We start from the raw sequence: 20,599 nt of genomic DNA, 5'->3' as shown, positions 1-20,599 counted from the left end.
ATACCTCAAAATAGAGAGTATTTATGCTCTTTTGTGATAATACCCTTGATTTGTTATCTCCCTAAATAAGTTAATATATAACATAGAGATATTTTAGGAGCTGGACTAAACTAGAATGTATCAGAGTAGCCTCCCAAATATTTCTGACCTGAAATAATAATAATTATAATAGGAGTAGTAAGTGTATCACTCTATTAGCATAGGCACAGTTAAAATGTGTCTACTAGTTATCATTTAAAATTAAACTGAGTTATGGTCTATACTTAAAAATAATTCATATATTCTTTCATTTATTCATCCTGACAACCTGAGAATTGGCTAATGTCATTGCATCTTTTTTAAAAGAGAAGAAAACAAAGTGCAATGGAAAAATAAGGCAACTAGTCCCAGAACACTCAGTAAATAAATGGCTAAGTAGGAACTTGAAGCCAGGTTTATATGTCTCCTAAATCTGCATCCTTAACAATTTCACTAAATGTTCTCTGTGGAGTAGAATACTCCAGCATACAAGCTGAGAAGGTGCTTCTGAGTAGGACCCAGGTAGCCTGGTTCATACAGCCCTTCAACAGAAATATTAGCAGGACTGAGCAGAAAAAAAGGAAGTTTGAGTCATGGAACCTAAGATGCCCGCCAGAGGCTGCCTGATGGCAGAAAGTGTGTACTAACAGGTTTGAAGCCTCAGTAGACGGGAAAGCTGAGACTGCCTCCCTCCTGCACACACTGTTTTTGTACACCCCCTAGCATGTCATGGTATATCCCCACACCATGATAAATCTGTACAGTCCTGGCACGGAGAAGAATAGTCTTATAAGCTGTTAAAAAGCTAATGAACATTCACCCAATGCCTGCAGAAAACACAAAACCTGAATAAAGATTTGAAGAAGATAATGAGGAGGATGTTACCATTAGTGCAAACACCACTAGAAAACAACGTAGCATAACTCTGAGAAGTTTTTATCCTTGGGCAATCCCATCACCACCTTAGAAGCAGCGTTTGAGTATCAGAGAATGGCCACTCTCTAGTGCATTATTACCTAGTATAGACTTATAATCTGTGATGTGAAGAGAGGAGGAGTACCACCAAAGGGGGGCTTGCTTTCTGGACAGAAGTATATGATCAGAAGCAGTGAAAATACTGAAGGTCCTGTCTGACATCTGGTCACCTGGGGGAAAACTCTGAACATTTAGTTTTTGAAAATAGAACTTACACAAGACAACAGATAATAGGATGATCATGTTTTTTGTTTTTTTCTGGTCCAGTCCAATACTTGGAATCAAACAGTGGGCAAAAAAGTAAGAAAAAAATCCTAGCCTAAGCTTTTTCTGTAATTATCTAAAATTATCTAGATTAAACTTGAATATATCTACTGTACCTCATTAGGCATACTGTTCCACTGCCTGCCCTTTCTATCTGAAAATGTTCTCTCATTTTCAAATTGAATTTCTCCCCCATTAACTTACTGCTTAGGTATATTTTAATGGCTTTCCTTTCAACGTAAGCCCACTTGTTTTGGCTGTGAAATTATCTCATTTCATTGTATAAAGCCCAGATTCATTTCTAATTTTCAGTAATTGTGTCCATTTCTAGGTGAAAAATGTAAGCCCAAACAAAAGGCCTCTTAAAACTGGCCTGTCATTTTCAATTCTTTCTCTTCCAGACGCTGGTTGTTAATTTTCCTTATAATAATACACGTCTGTTCTCCCTCTCCAATGTACTGTTATACCTAATACAGCAAAGCATCTGCACCTTGCTGTGTGAGGTCATCTCCTGATAGAAGCTGACAGCTTTACATAGCAATGGGCAGTTCAGGTGAAGTAGCCTTCAGGTAAGCCATCACCCATTTGTCTTCTGAGTAAAAGCCTAAGGAGAACCATAAGCCTATCCTTATTGTTACATTAACTTAGAAATTCACCAGCTGAAAGCTTCGATGCATAGGAACTCTGGGGAAAAGGCATGTTTTATTTTAATTCTAAATATAGATTTGGCCACACACTCATAAACACATACATGCACACACACAGACATTTGATATACATTTGCATGCACATTCACACACATACATTCTGAAAAATCACATACACACACACATGACACACTCAATACACACACAGTGTCTTTATAAACTTGTTTGAAAATAACTTGCCAATACCTTTCAGTCTTTGACTTGTGTCAGTTTGCCAGTGGGGGAGAATGAATTGTAGATGACATTCCAAGTAGAGGAACGAGCTTGTAGAAAGACATTGCGTGCTATAAGGACCTTGAAATTTGTAAAACATGGGAAGGAAAGTACATCTGGCACAGAAAAATAAACACAAAATGAGGTTGTAGCTGTAACTTGGAGTAAAGCTGAGAAGAGCCTTGCATGCCAAGCCTCAGACCCTGGACATAATCCAAACACACGGTGTATGAATCAAGCATCTGAACTCAATCCAAGTGATACAAAGGGCATGAAAATCATTTCAAATAAAATAGAAAGTTTTAACAACTTTTATATACACAATATGATTAAAGTGAATTTATTTAGGGGCGCCTGGGTGGCTCAGTCGGTTAAGCGGCCGACTTCGGCTCAGGTCATGATCTCGCGGTCTGTGAGTTCGAGCCACACGTCGGGCTCTGTGCTGACAGCTCAGAGCCTGGAGCCTGTTTCAGATTCTGTGTCTCCCTCTCTCTGACCCTCCCCTGTTCATGCTCTGTCTCTCCCTGTCTCAAAAATAAATGTAATGTTAAAAAAATTTTTTAAAAAGTGAATTTATTTATATTTTTCCCTTACTGGTCAATAAAACATAGAAGCAAATAATTAAAAAACAATAGCTATGCAGCAGTAGGACAGATAGTAGGGTGATTATTGTCCTAAGAATGAGGAAACCAAGATTTGAGGCATTTAAATAAATTTTCAGGTTCACACAATCCCACCGGATTGATGTTTTCAAACTCAATAGCTCAGATAGTACTACACCAGCTGGAGAAGTTTCCTAAAAAGAAACTTGGCTTCTGAAAATGAGTCACAGTTTAGGTGCACTAAAAGATCTTGAGGTTCCCATGGAAAGACGAAGCACCAGAGAAAAGAAGCGTAGAAGTGTGAAAGATTAATATTATATCCAGATTCGGGGGAAGATACTGACAGAATGTTTGCTAGGGGATTATTTATAATGAGAAAAAATGAAAATAATATGTTACTGAAATGAAGTCTAAAAAAATGACATGCATCACATATATATGAATATCATGTGGGCATTAAGAACAATTTTTAATTCAATGGCAAAGGTTCACTGGATAACAAAGAAAAACAAAACATGCAAAATAAGCTCAAAAACAAAAATCAAAAAACTAACTGTACACACAGTCATGCTTTCAAATACAACTATCATTTGCCCACTCATCTAGATCTGTATCATTTATTGATCTCTCCAGCTAATTATGCTTTCAATCTGTCTATTTACCAGGCATATATAGGAGGTTGCAAGGAAACGAATTAGATATTCAGGGTTCCCCCCCCCCACTTTTTAAACTTTTTTTCCATATAGCCTCCCAGTGTAGCAGAGACATCTGGTGAGGGAACACATACACCATTAGTGTCTAAGGGGGATAATTTTGCCTTCTCCATAAAGTGCACACATTTAGTTACTTACTGTCTCGTATTCAAATGGCAAGTGGGGAGTCAGGGTACAAGGAGCTAGCAACACAAAAATTTCAGTGAGTATTTGTCATAAGTGTCTACTATGTGCTAGGCAATGGAGATGCTCTGTGTTCGTGGAGTCAGGTGTGGTCTAACAGATGATAAAAATTGCAGTAACAATGCAAATGTGTTAAATGGTATAATGGGGCAATGAAAGGTATTTGGAAACTACATATTAAGAATATAGAATTGTGCTTAGGACAAAGTCAAAAGACTTATAGAGCAAGAGCTATTAAGACTCAGATCTTAAAGAGATGTGAGCAATATATGCCCACAAAGATCAGGAATACACGAAGGCCCTGAGATGACAGATCCCTGCCACATTCGAGGAACTGAATTGTGTTCAGATTGGACCGTCCGGTGCGTGATTTAGGGGGAACAAATAAAATGATGAGTCTTTAGAAGTAGGGAAGTGGCAAGTCCTAAATGTTTCTAGAAGCAGGGGCACCTGGGTGGCTCAGTCGGTTGAGCATCCAACTTTGGCCCAGGTCATGATCTCACAGTTCACGAGTTCAAGCCCCATGTTGGGCTCTGTGCTGACAGCTCAGAGTCTGGAGCCTGCTTCAGATTCTGTGTCTCCCTCTCTCTTGGCCCTTCCCCAGCTCGCTCGCTCGCTCTCTCTCTCTCTCTCTCTCTCTCAAAAATAAATGAAAACCTTAAAAAAATTTAAATGTTCCCAGAAGCATATTTGAGAAACTTGGGATCTATCCATAGAGCAGAAGCATTTTAATGGATTTGGATTTTGTCGGGTAGGGGTCAGCATTTCAGCAGATTTATTCTGGAGTATTGATTGGTTATAAACAAGGCTGGATGGAGGAATATCTGTTAGGAGGCTATTTCAGTAGACCCAGAAAGAGATGATGGTGGGCTTAATTATTGTAATAAAAACAAAAATAAAGGAAAAATTATAATCCATAAATATGAATATGGTGGTAAGGACCTACTTATAAATGGATTGCTTTCTTGAGAGAGTTTAGATGAGATGTAAGAGACAGAAGGTGAAAAAAAAAGATTTTTCCTGTGAAAAAATTTAAATTATCATATAAAAATATCTTGTCATTGGGGTGCCTCGGTGGTTCAGTTGGTTAAGTATGTGATGCTTGGTTTCGGCTCAGGTCATGATCTCACAGATTGTGGGATCGAGCCCCACACCGGAGTCTGTGCTGACAACATGGAGCCTACTTGGGATTCTTTCTCTCCCTCTCTCTCTGCTCCTCCATTTATTATGCACTCTCTCTCAAAATAAATAAATATTTAAAAAAATGTTGTCATGTATATTAGTGATCACTTGACAACATTTATAGAAGCCTCAGACCTGAGACTCTCTGAAGAGCTTTTGTTTGTACGTGTGTATGTGGTGTGTGTGTGGGGGGGTTGTAATTTGAGGATCTGGAGGCAAAATAATAGAGGAGGAAGAACTACAGAAATCTTTGGAGAGATGTGGTAAGAATACATTTGAGTCCTTCCAGAGATAATGGGCACTGGATTGGGGGCTACTTGGAGGTTTCTGTATGTGCTGGGGAAGAAAATGTAGTAGGAGATTAAACTGTAAGTGCCTAGAAAAAAAATGGAATTGTGACACAAATGTAATTCATACCCACTTCTCAATGACATTTGGGTACATCTGTATTTTTCAAGTTTCTACAATAAGCAGATAGCATAAGACCCTTGACATTTACAAGGGATAAATCCCAAGATCTTAGCAAATTTCTAGCTTTGCAAATACAGAAAAGTTTGTATAGTCTCTTCACTTCTTTAAAAATTATATTTCCTTGAAGGTAAATAAGTTTTTAGTGCATTTCCTTTCATAATCAGCAAATCTTATTGCTTCTAGCTACAAAATACATATGGAGTCGAAACTAACCTCACAAACTGTGCTGTGACTACTCTGGTTTAAACCATATCTTTTGTTTTTTTTAAAGAACTACAATAGACACTACAACTGCACCCTTTTTTCCATTTATAAACTTCACATGGCCCAGAATATTTATAAAATGTATATCATATGTCACTCCTCTGCTTAATATTTTTCAGTGTCTTTCCACTGCTTTTTTAAAAAACCCGCACTCATTGCCATAACTGAAAGAAATACTTTATAATCTAAACTTCCTGAATTAGAACTTCTCTTGTACCACCCTTTCCATGTTTAATATGCTGCAGCTGGCCCTTGTGAGGATAAATTGACAATAAACAACATATAGTTTCACCGAAGGAAAAATATTTAACTACACACTTAGAAATACTGAAAACAATTTCAAGTCACAGATATTTAGCACTGTTCACTGTTTCAGTCAGCATAAGCTAAGTTATGCTGCTTTAACAGACACAAATCATTTTGGCTTTACAAAACAAGGCTAATTTTTTTTTTTGTTTATAAAAAGTTCACCTTGGGTCTAGGAAACTCAGTGGTTAAGCTCATCCATCTGGCCCCTGCCCTCTTGAGACTTGGCCATCCATCACAACACAAGGATTACTTCATAACAACTGCAGTTGCAGGATAATGAGATTGGAAAATCCTTGGGGTATTTTCACTGCCTGTGCTTGAAAGACATGCATTTTATTAGCCGGAACAAGTCACATGGTCTCACTTCACTGAAAGGAGATTGGGAAATACAGTGCCTGTTAAGTAAAGGCAGGGAAGGAGAACTGGATACTGATGAGCACTGGTAAATTCTGAGTTTACAGAAGAGCTACAGTTAGCTCTTTCAGTTCTAATATATTAAGTTTAACCTTCCTGCAAAACATATACCTCCTTGCCAAGGAAAGCCACCCTAACCTTGTCAAAAAACAGCTCTAAAGTTTAGGTGTTGTGCAATAACAGTCTGTCTGTCAGATATGGATGTGGCTCTTCTTGGACTGGAAACTTACGAACTCTAACTCCAATCCTTCCCATTCACACTTAGTATATACTGGTAGAATATAGACAGGATAATTGTAATAAATACTCTCATTCTGAAAGGAAAAATGAAAGATACATAACAGTCATTGGTCCTTAGAAATTCTGAAATTCCAGTGGGCAAACATTGTGTGAATGATCTATCTTGAGAGTAGAGACTACTCCTTGATGAGGCTCTTATCCTGCTGTCCCCGAAGAAGTTCCCTTTCCAGTGTTCTTAGTGGCCTCCTAGTTCCAACTTCTAAAAGCATCTTTCTCCCTTACCCACCTCCCTCATTATCCTCCACGTCCATATCTGAAGTGGACTTGGGGGAATACGCTCTTCTTAGAGACTCTAACAATTTCTCAACCCACTACCTGCCTGTGGAAGCGATCATTCTGACAATGAATGTTAACATTTATTGGATGCTTTCTATGTGACAGAAATTATACTAAGCAATTGCATGCATTCACTCCTCACAATAGCCTTCTGAAATGGTATCATAATTATTCCTGTTTAAATTGCCCAGTGTTTCATGGAGAATCCATAATGGAACCTGAATTCAAACTCTGCTCTGTCTGATACCAATCTGTTATGTTTCATTTACTTCTATTGTCTTTATACTTCTGAGTTGAAGGGATTGTTCCAGGAATTGTTAGAAGTGATTCCTGGAGTAGCTCAACATAATCAATATTTTTGACAAATGCGAAGGGTAATTTTAGGTCTCAAATAATGACAGGCTTTTTCCATCTAGGCCACAAGTTTCTTCAGCAGCACATACTATATAAACACACAGACACACAGCAGGGCTTTTATATACTTGAATAGATATAGATATAGATATAGATATAGATATAGATATAGATATAGATATAAATAGATTCTATATAGATACATATTTTTATGTATACCCATTCAGATCCATCTGCCAGGAAGCAAATCCCCAGTTGCTTTAAAGATATCATTTAAAGGTGTTCAGGTCCAGTATTTTCTCTGATTTTATTATGGTTTTTTTTGCCCCCTTACTTTTATTGACTTATTGAGTCTGTTTTTAATGGTAGATGAAAAGGCTACACCATAAACCTGATATTTACCCAAAAATATTTTAAATATTGATATTAATTTATTGGGGATTTCTCTTTCTCAAGAGAAATTTTAACCAAAAGGAAAGGAGGTTTTTAATTTAATCATTGTTGTGTAGCTGTTTTTATAGGCTTTTGACTTTTAAAGTCTTTGTAATGTTAATCACTAATAGTTTGGGATCAAAAGCAGTCGCCTTCATGGTTCTACCATTTTAAAGCCGATTCTTTCATGAACTCATCACTTTCTTGAAATGTCCAATAAAATGTGGCCAACTTCACTCAAAATACGCTAGTAAAATTCTTTCGTCCAGTCTTTTCTGTAGGCTTTTAGGTTAAGAGGACAAGTTCATTGTTTACATGATCTACCTACCAAAATTAAGATTTTTACCACTTTATCATATATAACAAATGTTCACCACTTCTTATGATAAATCACCATATTTCTAGGCATCTGTAACAACGTCACATTTGAAGTTTTTCTTATGAGAGCACCCCACTTTCAGCAGTAATTTTCTGTATTAGGCAAGTATCTTGGTGGTTTCCAAGATCATCTCCAGGTTTAGTGTTTTACTAAAAGGACTCATCAAATTCAGAAGTCATTATACTCTTGGCTATAGCTTATTACCATGGAAAGATGCAAAGCAAAATCAACAAAAACAGATGCATCAGGCAAAGTCCAGAGGAAACTAGGAGCAAACTTCCCAGAATTTTCTCCCAACGGAGTCAATCAAGAGACACTTAATTTTTTCTGCTTTAAAAATGGTAGCTACATGTGTGAACTGCTGTCTCCCAGGGAAGTTTGTTTGAACCTAAGAGTTTTGATGATGGTCACACATAAAGCACACGATACCTTTATGACTGACTTGAACTTACCAAAACTGCAGAATTCCAAAACGAAAGCACATGCCCACCATAATGCACCCTGTTTGCATAAACTGTGTAAACAAACTGCCTATCCTTTCCTTCAAAACTCCAGGCATGCAACACGCTCTTATCAGTAGGACATTCCAAGAATTTAATTCCCAGATAGTCCCCCACCAAGAACAACTCAACACTACAGACCCTTCTGGGAATGTGCATGTTTTAAGTAATTCAAACCTGAATTAAGTTTCTTGTACATGCATGTTAGAATGTACTGTGGTAACAACAACAAAAACCTCTACTTTCATTGACTTAAAACAACAAAAGTATTTCACCACCACCATCCCCCAACCCAATTTATGTGAAGTTGACTGAAAATCTGAAGACTACTGCAAGGCACTTGATCACCACACAAAAGCTCAAAAACCCATGCTGCTTCTATCCTTTGGTTCTACCATGTGAGGACAAGGCTTTATCTGCCATTGTTGTGGCAGAGGAAGAAGAGATTAGAGAATCCGGTGGGGGTCTTCAAGGTGTCAGCCAGTAGCACATGGTTTTTGGTTTCTGTTTTTGCTCACATTTCATTGGTTCTCACAGGGCCCCACCCAACTGCCAGGAGCAGGGATTTCAGACTCCCTGAAGGAGCACTAGAAGTTGTACAGAAACATCTGAAATGAAATCAGGAATTCAGGAACATCAAGAGGCTTTAAAATGGAGCTAGACAGCCAATGGGGCGTTAGTCTTATATACGTCCACACCTGGATGAAATATGAACTTTTAGACTGTACCAACCACCCCAACTGCCACATCCTGGTGCAATTCTCAGAATGGGGCTTATTTCTCTCAACTCCAACCTAGCAGCTGGCATAGTAACCTCTTCTATCTAAACCAACATTAACTGTTTTTCCCTATGCCAATCATAATTCTTTTAAAACAACTTCCATAAGCCTGTGGTTTTTGCCTTTATCAACTCTTTCTCTTCCTTCCTTGTAGCACATTTCAGTTTCCTCCTGAATTGTTTCCTCCTGGATTCAAGTCCCTAAATACTCGAAATGCATTTTTGGTTTGCTTTACAGCCTCAGTTCTGTCTTGTTCAACAAAGGAACACAGATCCAGTTATCAGTGAGAACTAGAGGCATCCATCGTATTTACAAATTGTCATTATTGTGGATGTGAAATCTATGAATGACAGAGAAGTTATACATAGCTGTAACCAAAAAAAATCATATTTTAAAAATTGCTGAGAAGTAACAACAACAACAACAAAAAAGCCAACCAAGGGAACTAATGGTCACAAAAAGCTTCCCTTGAAATTAGAACATTTTCATTTGTTCACTCATGTCAGTATCAAATCTTCTGGAAAAAAAAAAAAAAAAGAAGAAACAAAAGCCTGCCTTTGCCAGAAGTCAGAAGGCAATGTCTCATAATAAAAACAAGTAAACATGTTTATTCTCTTGAGATCATTTGGAGAAATCTGAGATGGTCATTTCTTCTTTTAATTTTTTTTAATGTTTATTTATTTTTGAGAGAGACAGACAGAGTGCAAGCAGGGGAGGGGCAGAGAAACAAGGAGACACAGAATCAGAAGCAGGCTCCAAGCTCTGAGCTGTCAGCACAGAGCCCAACGCAGGGCTCAAATCCACAGAATGTGAGATCATGACCTGAGCTGAAGTCAGATGCTTAACCAACTTAGCCACCCACAGGCCCCAATCTGAGACAGTCTTCTAAGGAGAAAGGAAATTTCTCCACAGCCTGGTAGAGTAAACCCTCCAGAGGGATAGGGATTGGAACTTCTACCCATTTTGAACAGTGTAGCTATCGAATATTTTCTACACATCTGACCTTTTGGTAAGAAATCTACATAAATCAGATTAATTATTCCTTACAAGAATCTTTTGAAATAGGCATTTTAAGAACGCCGTTTTAGAGATAAAGAGTCCCAGGTAAAATAGAGAGGTAAATTAGAAAGTGATAGAACGTGAACCCTGGTTTGTGTTGCTCTGAGACACATGCTTGTAACTACAAGATGAATTGTTTCTCAAAAGGAGATGATCTCAGAGCTGTGAGTAAGGCTGTGTCACCAAGAGTGGACAAATGAAGCAATTGAGAATGCCACTCACTCTCAATTCTTCTGCAGTCCTATGCATTCTTCCAGCCATTATCATTTGAATAAGAATGTATCTGGAATAAGAAAGTTTATTTACTGCAATTTCTACTAATTTTATGAGGACTTATTATTGGGCTGATATCTCTTGATGTGTAGAGAATTGTACTACAAGTCAGGGCAGGGATGCCTAGGAAGGCAAGGTAGGAGAGAGGGCAGGGGGCACAGGAGGCCAAGAGCTTGGGGGCAGGGTGTGGGGGTCAAGGGTTCATGGAAGAACCAGCAGTAGAGTATGGCCAGGGGTGATACAGGGCAGGCAAAGAAGAAATAGCCAAGAATATTGCCCTAAAAGTCCTTATTGCTTAGTCAGAAAAATAGAATAGATGCATAAAAGTGGTAGCCAAGCATCTTGAGTCAATGTATTTTTCTTTCTAAAAGTCTAATTGATGATTAGATAGGATGTCACTCAATAAAAACGTTCATTATAGTCTGCTTCACGGAAGATGTTGCAAATTATGGAGGGAAATGGTAAGAAAGAAGGGTCACTATGGTTGAAGTGGGTAGAACATGGGATTCCGAATCCAATTTGAAACGAATTTCTTCCTCTTAGTAGTTACACAACTGGTTATTTCATTGTTGTTTGCCTTGTTATCTGTAAAATGGGGATAATAACTATCTTATATTTTATGGAAGAGTCAATGAAATAATGTATATATCATACTCAGCACCTTTCTTGAAACAATGTGAGCCTCAATCTGTATCTGTTCTTCCTCATCCTTGCTTCAAGGCTGGAGTGATCCATGGTCTTCTGCCAATCAACTCCTTAATTAAGGGGATATTTACTGAATTCTCACTCTAGAACAGTAGTCGCTGTTTCAGTTGCTTAGGATTGAGCAGTGAACAAACCAGGTTTCTGCTTTCTTGGAGCTTATATTCTTGAGGGAGTTCATTCAAAAAAAGAAAAAAATAAAACAAAAACAAGTAACCAAATAATTATACATGCCTATCTCAAATGGTGATACATTTTACAAAGTGATTCAAAGTGTGATGTGAGAGTGAAGGGGAGGCAGTATAGTTGGGGGAACCTCTCTGGTAAGAGGATATCCAGATGAGCAGACCTGGAGACAACTTTTTTCAGTGGGAATAACATATGTAAAGACATGGATTTGGGGGCGCCTGGGTGGCTCAGTTGGGTAAGCGTCCGACTTCAGCTCAGGTCACGATCTCACGGTCTGTGAGTTCGAGCCCCGCATCATGCTCTGGGCTGACGGCTCAGAGCCTGGAGCCTGCTTCAGATTCTGTGTCTCCCTCTCTCTCTGCCCCTCCCCCATTCATGCTCTGTCTCTCTCTGTCTCAAAAATAAATAAACATTAAAAAAAATATTTAAAAAAAGACATGGATTTGATGGATGAGCTTCACGTTTACATGGAAGTAGACTGGCTGAAGCATAGTAAACACCAGGAAGAATGACAGGACAGAGGCTGGCATGAAGGTATGCTGCAGACAACATAGGTCCTGTTAAACCACAGAAGAGCCTCTGGATTTATTCCCAGAGGCAGCTGTGACAATGGCAGAAGGGCCATGCCAAGGAATCAGAGAAGTGCCGTGGGGTTAATGCCATGGGTAGATGGTGAGGATGCTGAGTGCCATGATTGGGAATTTAAACAGTCTCATTACATCACTTCAAAAACTCAATCCACCTCTTCCTAAGCAGCCCCAAAACCCTTTTTCTTGCTTGACCAAATGTGATCATTAGCCAATTCACATTTTTCTCAACCCATTTCTTCCAGGCCATTGATCCATGTGGCCTGGTCCAGCCATGCTGAATTTTCCTTCCAATGAATAAACTCCTTTTCACTGCCTCTCTGACTGTCCCCTGTGCAATTTCTCGGGCGTTTCTTCCATTTGGTTCCTGGTCATGCCTCTGTTACCGTTTTCATTATTTTAAAAATGGAGAGGATGTGTTTCTGCTGAAGTTGCCCAATCTTGTTTTCACTCTATTGGACTCCAAAGTGTGCTGTCTGGATGCCGGCAGATGGATGAGGCAGAAAAGCCACTGATTTGATTTTCCCTTTCAATTTTCAGATCTTTCACTGCTTGCCTGGTTTCGTTTTCTCTTCTAACAGTGCATCTAAATATGTGCCTTTTTCTTCCCTCTTGAGGTAATCCTTTTTATTGCTTTTACCTGTAACATTTGCCTTTGATGGTTTCTGGATATGTGTTTAGGATCAAAGATGTTCTGTTGTATGCTTAGTTATCTGTCTGTGCTTTAACTTAGTTATCTCTCCCTTTGTTCTGTGATTTTTTTTTTCTGGCTTACTTTTTCAGCTCTCTCTTCTTAGAGATTCCTTTATTTAGGGTGTCACAGTAGTGTTTCTTAAATAAACTTTTTGGCCTCCAGAATTTTTTATGTGTCAGATGGTACCCTATTATTGGTATTTTGAAAGACAAGTACCACCTCAGAGAAGCTCAGTAGCCCTGCGCAGGGTTTGATGCTTTGTTCTTCTTCTAATGCCCAACAATCAATTAGTCAGTATACATTCCCTAAATCCGATCTCCCCTCAAGCCAAAAAATAGCTACTCATCTGTCTCTGCTGATGGGCAGTAAACCTAAGAGGCTTGTTTTACTAAGTATCTGCAGGAAATTTAAAATAATTTCCTAACTGTCGTTGCTCCCTTACCTCCCAGAAAGCACAACTGTAGGGATTCCAAGTAGTATCGTATGTCTATGGTGGGCCAGGATGCACTCAAATCACATGATTATGCTAAATATTTGGAATATCTATATATTGCAGACTGTCACCCTTTATTAGTTCCTTCTTTTGTTTTATTTTTTTATGACACCTGGCTTGCTTTATTAGCTGAATCTGTCCTCAGCTACATATACCGTGTTTTTGTGACAATACTTTCACTAAATTATTTGCAGTTTTCATGCATTCCTCCACTTCTCAACCACATAATAGAATCGACCTCAGTGGGCATGCCACATTGCTTTTTTATATAGGTTTTCTTCAATTTTGACCCCAGATTTCATATCAACATTTAAAGTTTGTCATGAAATATATCATAATTTCTCTAGGTATTTCTAAAATTTGCTGGTTGAAGGATGGTATGGATACAATTATAGGTAGACATGAATTTGTATTTGCTTCCTGTTTAAATGCACTTTTGATCATTATAAAAACAATATAACTAAAGTATCAAATTATGAGCAATTGAAAAATAGAGAACAACACTCTCTTAATATAATCATGCTAGAAACACTGCTTACACTTCAGATCCTACAGTTTCTGTTTCAGAGAAACTTATGATGCTCCTGCACATCCAGGACTTGTTAGACTCTAGGAATATAAAGAAGAAATGGAATAGTCTTTGAACTCACAAGGGACCCCAGGGAGATGGCAGTCTCTTACAAAGCCTACAAGGAAAGTATTTTAGAGTAATGTCTCAGACTCTGGGATAAAATGAATTAGGGGAAACTTAAGTGTTCATGAAAAGGAGGCAGAGAAAAATTCTGAGGAAAAGGGACTCCCAGGTTTTATTTTAAGGGATAAATTGGGCTAACATAAGACAGGAGGGATAGGAAGGTCATTATGGGAAAAAGAAATGCTATGAATCAAGGCACGCGCCACAGTTTTATTTGGTATACTATAAGCAACTCACTGTTGCAGAAATATAAGCTATGTGGTGGGAAATGTTAGAAATAAACTTCTTAGCCAATTTCAGGCTAGTCTGTGCATGATACTTTGAACATAGTTTTAATCAAGGAACATGTAGATATAGAGCTGTGTTTATTTTTATACATATACATATATGCGTGCATACATACATGTATATATGTTTATAGCACATTGCATTTAATATAAAGTCAGGTGGCTATACCTTATTACTTATTGTTAAATATTACCTATTATTAAATATTTTAAATTTCTAAATAAGTATCGTTAAGTAAATAAAATAACATTATGGCTATTGCTCAAATTAGTGTCATTAACCCCAAGTTTTTTGTGTTTGTTTTTTTTTTCCTACAGACTGAATCATTCCTTTAGAGTATGTTCCTAGGTTGGCAGATAGGCTAGCAAAATATAAACATTTGTACAATTCTTGGTAGATATTAGAAATCACTTAATAAAATAGTTTTTACTGATTTAAGCTCCCACCTACATGCAAGTTGGAATGTATATACATTTCCCAACAGTCACTCCCAACACGGGGGACTTTTTTTCCTCAAGTTTTGCTAATTTATTTGGCAGATTATTTCTTAGTCTTTAGTCTCAGATCCTTGTGATGCAAGGAGAATTATTCTCATGCCTTAATGATATTATAAGGATTAATGGAAGTAATGAATGAAAATTGTATAGCACGCTGGCACATACAAGTGTTCGATAAATTATAGCTATCATGTTATTATTATCTCTCTAATAAAAAGTATCTTGATCTATTTTTCTCTTCCTGGATCTATCGGAGAATTAATAACTTAATGAATACTTAATGCTCATGTTAGAAAGCATTTTTATTTTATACTAGTGATTGACTACCAGCACACAAAGCTCACAACTATGATGAGGTGCAAAAAGTAATGTGGTAATTTCAAACCTCTCAAAATCCATCAGTCCACGTAGACTCTAGGTTAAATACAATGTAGGCAAATCCCTAAGGTTTAAACTAAGAAAAACACTTAAAGTAGTCCAATATAATACCACATTATAGCCAGGGCAAACTACTGTTACCTCTATTTCTTAAATCCAAGAGTTTTTATTGTAGTAGAAACCATTCAAATGTGGAAGTGCATTGTTTTAAATACAAGTTCTGTTAAAGAAAACTGGGGGAAGGAGAGAGTGTGAAAATAAATGTGTTCTCAGATAGTAAGAGATTAAACTTCAAGTACCACTGTAGATCTTACTGTTGCCAAAAATGTTAGGCTGAGGTATAAAAACAAAACAATTAAATAAAACACATTGATGGTTGTTATAGCAGTAGCACACTCTGTCTCTTTTCCTAAGTAACCCAATCTATTTATTTATTTTTGGTTATGGTTATTGAAATATAACTTAAAATAAAATTTATCTGTTTTAGCTATTTCTCTTAAAGAATCTGGCCACTTAAGCTGACTTATCAAATTAATAGTCATAATATTGTTCTTCAGGTTACTTTATACTTTTAGTGTCTGTAGGACCTGAAGTGATGTCCACTCTTCTGTTCTTGATATTGGTAATTTATGTCTGTACTCTTTTTTCCTTAATCAGTTTGACCAGAGTTTTATAAATTTTATTATTAATATTTTTAAATGACCAGTTTGGGTTCTAGTAATTTTGGGGTTCTAATAATTTTCTATATTTAATATTTTCAGTTTCACTGATTTTTGTTCTTCTTTCCTTTCTTCTTTTTCTCTTAAATTTAATTCACTTTTTTAAAAATTTGTTTTATTTCTTAGGTTGTATCTTCAAAGATTAGTTTGAGGCATTTTTTCCCTAATGCTATCATTTTTAAGCAATGCTTAAGCTGCATCACATAAAAATTGTTTCATTTTATTTTTATTTTTTAAAGTTTATATTCATCCATTTTGAGAGAGAGAGAGAGAGAGAGAGAGAGAGAGAGCGCACAAGCAGGGCAGAAGCTGAGAGAGAGAGGGAGACAGAATCACAAGCAGGCTCCACACTATCAGCACAGAGCCCAATGCAGGGCTGGAACTCACAAACCATAAGATTGTTTATGTTGGCTCAAGATCTGAGCCAACATCAAGAGTTGGATGTTAAACCAACAGAGCCACCCAGGTGCCCAAAAGTTGCTTCATTTTAATTTAATTCAAAACATTTCCTAATTTCATGTTTGTTTTCTTCTTTGACATAGGGTTGATTCAGAAGTATGTTTTTAAAGATCCAAATATTTCAGAAATTTTCAATTATTTTCTATTGATTTCCAGTTTCATTCCCTTGTGGGCTGAGGACATATGCTATGCAATTTCAGTCTAGAAGTTTTGTTACACACAAGTGGTCTACCTTGGTAAAGAGTGTGTGTGCACTTGAAAAAAAAATGTATTCTGTTGGGTTTTTCCCTGTGTCCCATGAAGGTCAGTTAGGTCAAGTTAATTGATAGTATTGTTGTTCATGTCTTACACTTGCTCACTGAGTTTCACTTTACTTATTTTATCAATTACTAAAACATCTCTCGCTATAATTGTGGATTTTAGACCAGTCATTTTTAAAATGCTGTGTGTAGTGGCACTGATTCTTAATGTCTAATAAATTAGCAAATTTTCTTTTATTTATTTAAAACCATATAATTATCCAAAAAGTGTCTACTTATGCTTAAATTCAATGTAATTTAGGGCTTAGTCAAAACAAGAAGCACCAGATTCTTTTCATCAAGCAGCACATAATAACAACTATTTATGCATTCATGTATAATTAAATCAAAGACATATTTTAGTATTTAGGGATCTATCCCTACTCAAGAAATTTTCTAGATATCATTAACCAAAAAGCCACATACTAGATTTCTTCTGACATTATGATCCTAGGGATGGTTTTTAGAAAATTCCCATTTTGAGGCTCAATTATATGAGTTGTAAAAGAGAGAAGGGTAGACCAAATGGGATTTTAAGAAGCTTTACTTTCTATGACATCATTATCATCAAAATCAGCATACTTGTTTTATTTACATTTGTTGGATTTAATATGTGTTTTGTGGGCCTACCACTATTCTTCTATGACATAACTTACTGAATTGAGCTTCACTTTGTCAGTTGTAAAGTAATACAGTAACCACAGCCCTGCCTATATCCTGGGAAGTTGTAATAAATGAGAAGTTGAATAGACAATTTATTTTGCACTAGTCAAGAGCTGTACAGAACCAAATAAACATTATAATGGTTATTATAGAGCAAAAGCATTCACGTGCTAGTGGAAGTTGCTAATTCTGAAACACACACACACACACACACACACACACACACACACACACTAACCACTTATGCCCCAGAAGCTTAATTATACCTGTACTATCACTTGTATAAGTCTTTGAATGATCTTATATTGTTTCTAACTCAACATTTCATGATCTCTCCTTCCCTAGGCAGCTAATTAAATCAGCAACTGAACTCTTAAATTCATACCAAGGCAATCAAGAATGTCTATTTCTTTTCAACTAGTTCTCTCACATAATTGCACAGTTCCTTTTTTCTAGAATCTTGAAAAAACAAGATAGAATGGACTTAATCAGTTATTTTCAGAGTCACAAACAAGACTGACTTCTAAGACTTTGGCCAACTGGTATCTGAATGGAAGATGGTTTGATTGGCTGAAAATGAGCTAGTCGATGTCCTAATGAGGGTTTTGATTAATTCACACCAATGATTCTGAATTTGTGCCATCTACTTTAAAAAGAAACCTAACTTGTGAAGCATTATTTCGTATTTTTCATCCAGAGAGGATTAGTGGAGAGAAAATTAAGTTCCCTCATCTAAGTAAGTACCTCAGGGAACTATTCACCTATCAATGTATGGGAGAGTTTCAGCCTGTAACTTACCCAATTTCATTAGCATTAATGGGAGTTTTGTGTGAAATCCTGTGTGAATCATTGCTTTAGGAGATCTGTAAGAGTTGGTTGATTACTTTTATTTTGTAATGGCTCTATTCTCCAGCTCAAACTTTTAACTTGTTAGGCTTGCAATAGATGCTAACTTTTGGAAGGAATCAAATTTGGTCTCTTTAAGGTAATTAAATCAGAGGAGCATCACATGGAATTATTCACCATTGTGAATGTTAGATGCTTGCTGCATATTAGGTTCCCAGATGTTCCACTGGACTGCTGTCTATAGTGTGTGAAGACTTAAATTTGATTTTTTAGCTTTTACCCAATTCTGTTTTATTAATATGCACTTATTTATAAGTATTCTTACTCAAGCCCTCTATTTTTCCCTCATTGCTGGGCCATGAATTCTACACCCATTTGGGTGATCCTTCATGCACCCGGCCCTTGCCTTTCCTTGGCTTCTACTTACCAATGATTCTTACGTGGTATGAAAAATAATTTGTGTCCAAACCTGGACGATTTTGAAAATTAAAGGGGAAATTTGAGAGTCTGCATGGCCTGGGTGCACATCCACAAATACCCAGGAGATACACTAGGGGACCTGAGCAAGCTGGGCTCGTCTTGGGTCCTGTGCAGCCTTAGTGACTGGGATGAAAACAGAGCAAGAAGCCCAGCTGGTGGGCAGCCCTGGGCCCTCTGACTGAGGTCTTGCTGGGTTTTTTTGCTGTCAGGGGCCTCCTTCTTTGGACCTAGGGTGCTCATGTATCCCCAGGCCTGGGATTTAAGAGCATTTTGAGAATTAAGAAGAAGAAAAGAGAACTTCTGACTCAGCAAAAATGTGGATGAATTACCTGGTGAATGACAAAGAAAGCACCCGAAATCTTACAGTATTTCTCTTTCTTTGATGAAAGCCTCACTTTATGTGTTATAAGGGAGATATAGTGTGAAGAAGCAAGAGCAGGGAATCCAGAGATTCCAGCAAATCCGGATCTTGATTCTGGGGTAAGTGAACATTTGGGTGGTTGGATCAGGATTCAGTTTTAGATTAAATTGCTGTAGAATTTGAAGCTGAATCTCAATTCAGAAGACTGTAGCCTTAGTGAAGAAGAATAACTCTCAGAGGAAGATGATAAGGTATATCAAGGTAAAACAGGCAGGAGAGAGTGAAGTAGATTCACTTGAAGAAGATGCTGAAATTTCCTTGGCAGACTACTGGAAGTATACTTTATGAAAGGAATCCTTCCCTTCCACTCCATTGCAACAGATGCTGGACAATTGGTGAGAACTGTCTTCATAAAGAGAAAGTATCTGTACAAGCCTATCTAGAAAAGTCAATACAAGTAGAAGAGGGCTTTGATGTTCCTGACTGTAAACAAATGAACACACAAAAAACTACAGTGGATGATTCCAAAGTGTCATATGTTGAAGAAAATGATGATCACACAAGCCTCCCAAAATCTAACAAAGTAAGCACTACACTCAGCCATCAACTTCTAATTGCATTACTTACAGCAGCCAAGAAGATGTCAAGGAATTTGAATGCAAAGAAACACAAGACAAAGAATAAAATATGGAATCTAGTTTTCTCCTTAATGCAATTGATTTTTGTGTGATTTGCCAAGGTTGACCTAAAAATAGGTGCATTGTCCACTGCAATATCTTATGGCATATTTTGCATGTGCAAAGAATCTTAAAAAAGTATGCAAGATGAAAAAGTCCTAGAGATATGCTGTACAACATCGTGCATACAGTTAACACAGTATGAGGTACTTAAAATATGTTGAGGATAGTTCTCATGTCAAGTGTTCTTACACAGACACACACAAATGCACACAAAAGAACAAAAGGAAATTGCTGGAGGTGATGGATATGTTTAGTACCTTGATTGTGGTAATAATATCATGGATGTATGCTAATGTCCAAAATTACCAACATGTATACATTAACACGTGTAATTTTTTGTAATTTATATCAATTATACCTCAGTAACCTTAAAAAGAAAGAGACATAAGCCGTACCCAGTATAAAGAAAACCAATTCAAATGACTGTGATATTTCCACTAGTTGACCTGTCCATAAAATAGAATTACATATTTCTAACAGTATAACCCAAAACATTTAGATGAACATGAAATGTATTATTTTTTATATATGTCAAAGCAAGAAAGTATTTAGTCCATGCATATTTCTTGTCTTCAGTGTCATTTACCTACTGGGAGTAGATAATGAATATTTGCCTCCTTTCAGGAAAATGTAAATTTGTGTTTATATTGTATATTTGGTTTTTAATGTAATTTGGATTAGACAGCTCATCCTTAACATCTATGCCTTATATTTTAAATCTTATCCACTTTCTCTTAAATGAGAAGTACCTGATTTTACTTTTATATAAGTAGGGCATTTAAATGTAACTTATTTAGTACTTTTCATGTAAGGAGAAAAAGTTTGTGTGAAAGATTTAATATA

The 20,599-nt window shown here is 37.0% G+C and overlaps 1 pseudogene; it reads left to right on the top strand.

The window, feature by feature from the left end:
• The window catches only part of LOC122467121, a 101,563-nt pseudogene extending 81,346 nt beyond the window's left edge, over positions 1-20,217 (top strand).
• The last annotated feature ends 382 nt before the right edge of the window (positions 20,218-20,599 follow it).

The sequence above is a fragment of the Prionailurus bengalensis genome, chromosome A3 (assembly GCF_016509475.1).
Source record: "Prionailurus bengalensis isolate Pbe53 chromosome A3, Fcat_Pben_1.1_paternal_pri, whole genome shotgun sequence".
NCBI lineage: Eukaryota > Metazoa > Chordata > Mammalia > Carnivora > Felidae > Prionailurus > Prionailurus bengalensis.
Note: the sequence above shows the minus strand (reverse complement) of the source record. Positions and strands in the feature narration are given on the sequence as shown.